Raw genomic sequence first — 4,285 nt, 5'->3', positions numbered from 1 at the left:
GAGGGCTCCGGCTGGAGGGAGGAGCCCTGAACATCAGAGGGAGAAACTTCAGATCCACGTAGGCCTGGGTTTGAAGAACAGCTCATCTCCTGGTCACAGGAGCAGCAAAATGAAGATAGTGGCCTCTCCTCCAATATGGACAGATTGACCATAGGGGTAACCGGGATAACTCATGGACGGGTCTGGATGCCCAGGGACCCTGACTCACCTACCCCTCCCCTCTTGCAATTGCTCATTCAACTCCTATAGTCGGACCATTCCTGAGCTTGTCCGCCTCCTCAAAGTCTGCAAACTTTCCAGTTTGAGACTTCTGAGAGTTGGGGTGGGGTGATAGGGTTGGCATGCTGCTTTGCCTCTCAGTCCTGTGGGAAATCTACGCTGGAAATTGGAAGGAGAGACTGTGGGAGAAACTGAGGCCCAGCTTCTGTCTGGGCCCAGACAGCCTGATTCCTTGGGCTTCTTGCAGGGCCCTCCCCCTGTCAACACAACTGCCAGGGGGTGATGTCAACCTAAGCTCTTGGGAGGAGGTAAATAGGAAAGAGGGGAGCGGCTCTTCGGTTCAAAGGCAAAGCAAATTCACCAGACTTTGTGAGCTGGCTCCACCCTGAAGCTTGGAGACTTGGCCTCCACCGGTGCTCGGTGCTCCTGATGTTGAGCAAGACCTCTTCATCTCAGAATGCCTGATTTCTCCACCTGTGACTTAAAAGGACTGGCCTAAAGTATGAAGCATCATCCTAGCTCAAAGGCTGAGATCCCAGGGCTCCAAGATTCTGGACCTCAAAGCTTCTGAAGTCTTCCTTTGTCAATTAAATAGAAGGACTTTTATTTTCCTGGGAATGGGAAGAGGTTTCTCTTTGTTGGGAAGTGCCTTGAGGGGATGACTGGGGGCCCAAGGAGGCTGGGTGGGGCTGGGTCAGGGAGGAAAGGTGGAGTGGGTGGGGGGAGATTCTGGGAGATGGGGGGGCAAGGACGGGCTGGGTCAGCAAGTGCTGTGATCCCTGTGATCCCCTGAACATGCAGGAAAGTGTGTAAAAACCCCAAGTGTTTGATGTGGAAAGTGGCAGAGGGGTTGAGTTCTGCTTGCCAGTTTGATGCAGGGCAAACATTTTTATGGGCTGTTTGCAGGCCTGCACTGCCTTTAATTACTGCCGGCTGGCCCTGGGCCCTGGTGTTCCTCCCTCCTGCCCTGCAGCCTGCAGACCCGGGCCCTAGGAAGCTGCCTTTCTGCCTGTGAGGGTCAGGCTCCTCCCCACTAATCACTGTCTCATCCGGGGCCCTTTATCTTTCATCTTGGGTTGGCCTGGACTGGGATCCCAGAAAATGGGGCATTTAAATGCCACCCCCCCACCCCCCTCCCCACGCCCCTACCAGCTCAAACAACCCCAGATGACAATCCATACTCAAGCTTAGAGGAGAACAGTGTACTCTAGGAGGAGAGCCAGGAGACTAGGCTCTGTTATCTCTGGGCCAAACTGTGTGACCCTCTGCCAGTCCCTAAGCTTCTCTGGGCCTTGGTGCCCAATAAGATGGTAGCCCAGGTCCTACTGGTTCTGGTCTTCTCTGATTCTAAATGATCAGGAAGGAGCCAAAGACTGGGACTACTTGGGATAACCCAGTGTTGCTTCATAAATTAAAATCCCTGTCTGTGGAATAAACATATTTTTTTTTTTTTTAAGATTTTATTTATTCATGAGAGAGAGAGAGAGAGAGAGAGCAATGGGGAGGGGCAGAGAGAGAAGGAGAGAGAAGCAGATTCCCCGCTGAGCAGGAAGCCAGACGTGGAGTTCAATCTCAGGACCTGAGCAGAAGGCAGACACTTAACCAGCTGAGCCACCCAGGTGCCCCTAAATACGTCCTTTACAAATTGTTTGCTTTTCTGATTGTAAAGATAATACATAACTCAAGTAGAAAATCCAAGCAACGCGGAGAAGGAAGAAAGTATATACTTCATGCATATCGCTGCAAACATATGTAAATACATTCACAGACATCCCGCTGTACGGAGCGGTGGATTTATAGCCTAACCTTTTCACTGAACCATGCTCACATCGTGCTCCCTTTCCAGATCACGGCATACACACATGCACAGTCATCACTAGTGGCATTTCTAGTGTTAATTTACATATTTTGCTTACTTTCCCCGAATTGATGGGAATGCCATTTTTTTCTCGGGTTTTTGCCCTTATGAAGAAATGTCATGCTCTTTGTAGAGGTGTTTCGGTGTCCTTGCATTTCCGTTTCCTTGACGACAGACATCTGGAGAGCTTCTTTGTCTTCTAACCTGCTCACTGAGCCCTAGATCTTGGAGTTGGGGTCATGCTAATGGCCCCTGTTCCTTTGGTGGGAGGAATTTAGAAAAACAGGGGCTTCTATCTGGGCAGTGGAGGATGGGGTGGGGGCTTCCGAGGGGGCGGCGCAGAGCAGCAGAGACCTAGGCAGGGCCTTCCCTTTAAAGAGGAATGGAAAAAAAAAATTAAAAAAAAAAAAATAAAGAGGAATGGATTACTCATAGGCTTCAACCCAGCAAAGTGGGCTCCAAAAACAATTTTTAAAAATGATTTTTAAGGGGTGCCTTGGTGGCTCAGTCAGCTAAGCATCTGCCTTCAGCCCAGGTCATGATCTCAGGGTCCTGGGATGCCCCCCAGCATCCGGCTCCCTGCTTGGTAAGGAGTCTGCTTCTCCCTCTCTCTCTGCCTGTGGCTCTGCCTGCTTATAGTTTCTTTCTCTGTCAAATAAATAACTAAAATATTTTTTAAAAATAAAAATAATTTTAAAAATCAAAATGATAACTTTGGGAAATAGAAGGATTTGGGGGGTTATTTAATTTCAAATTTACTCTTGTTTTAATTATAAGAATTGGAGGGCACCATGACTTTTCCAGGACTCAGGGCACCTGCCTGGCCCTGCCTTGGAAAGTGTCAGAGGCAGAGCTGTGAATCTGTGAGTGTGCGGTTAGCATCACCTGGAGCTGGTTAGATATATAGACTCCTGGGCACTTTCCCAGGCCCTCTGAACCCGAGTTTACATTTTAACAGTTCCTCACGTGATTCATATGCATAATACAGTTTGAGAAACTCTACTGAGAGCAGTCTTTCTCGAAGGAAGATCTGGGGTCACCAAAGCTCTTTCAGGGAATCTGTGGAGCCAATCCTATTTTCATAGCACTAGGGAAGCTTTCTTTCTTTCTTTTCTTTTTTTTTTTAATTTCATTTTTATTCTCTTGTGAGTGTACAGTAGAATGTGTGATACGTGATATTGCAAAAACTGAATGGAAAAGCAGATATGAGGCTATAGCCATTTTCCTAAGAAGCCTTCTCTTTAAAGAGATTCTTCAAAAAAGAAAGTAAAACAATGCTATTCTTACTAATTTTATTTCTTTGATTTGGAAAACACAGTTATTTTTCCTAAATATATGTTATTTGTGTTAAGATGCAATGGGTTTATTAGTTTTTTTTTTTTTTAAAGATTTTTATTTATTCATGAGAGACACACAGAGGGAGGCAGAAACACAGGTAGAGGGAGAAGCAGGCTCCCTGTGGGGAGCCTGATGCGGGACTCAATCCTAGGACCCTGGGATCACCACCCTGAGCCGAAGGCAGATGCTCAACCACTGAACCACCGAGGTGATCCAGTTTATTAGTTTGCTTTTTTTTTTAGTTTATTAGTTTTTTAAATGAGCTAATGAATAAACATTTTGTGAGTTTCTCAATGTTGATTTCTAAATTGGTAAATATCCATAGCTATAACCCACAGAAGCAAACCTTCTTCGGGGTCCTCAGTAATTTTTTCAGAGTGTAAAGAGGTCCTAAAACCTGAAATGTTTGAGAACTGCTAGTCCAGGTATACTTTCCTCTGGGAAGTGGGAGTGGAGAGTGGGCCTGAGGCTGTGGTCTCTAGTAAGGACGAGTCCGTTGGCTAGAAAAATCCCAAAGCAGCTGTGCTCTGCAGGGGCAGCCCACTCATTTCCAGAGTCCCGTGGCTCCAGCAACTGCCAGCATGATGCTGTCTGTGGGCAAATCCCAAGGTCCGAGCAGCCAGCTGGACACACGATCCCCTGTGTGCTCAGGCTGGGAGTCATCTACATGGTCTTGGGAATTCATCTTCACAGGACAATGAGTCAGAAGGACGAAGCTAAGTTGACCTGGACTGGTCTGGTAGCAGGCTGTCCCCTCCCGTCTCTGGGCCTCTGTCAACCTGAGCTGGGAGATGGGAGATGATACTGCTCCCTCCACCCTGGGGGAAGTCATTGGGTAACTAATAAAAGACTCTAAAGCCCTAACTCATC

This window comes from Vulpes vulpes, chromosome 14 (assembly GCF_048418805.1).
Source record: "Vulpes vulpes isolate BD-2025 chromosome 14, VulVul3, whole genome shotgun sequence".
Lineage (NCBI taxonomy): Eukaryota > Metazoa > Chordata > Mammalia > Carnivora > Canidae > Vulpes > Vulpes vulpes.
The sequence above is the reverse complement of the archived record's forward strand: the minus strand, read 5'-3'. Positions refer to the sequence as shown.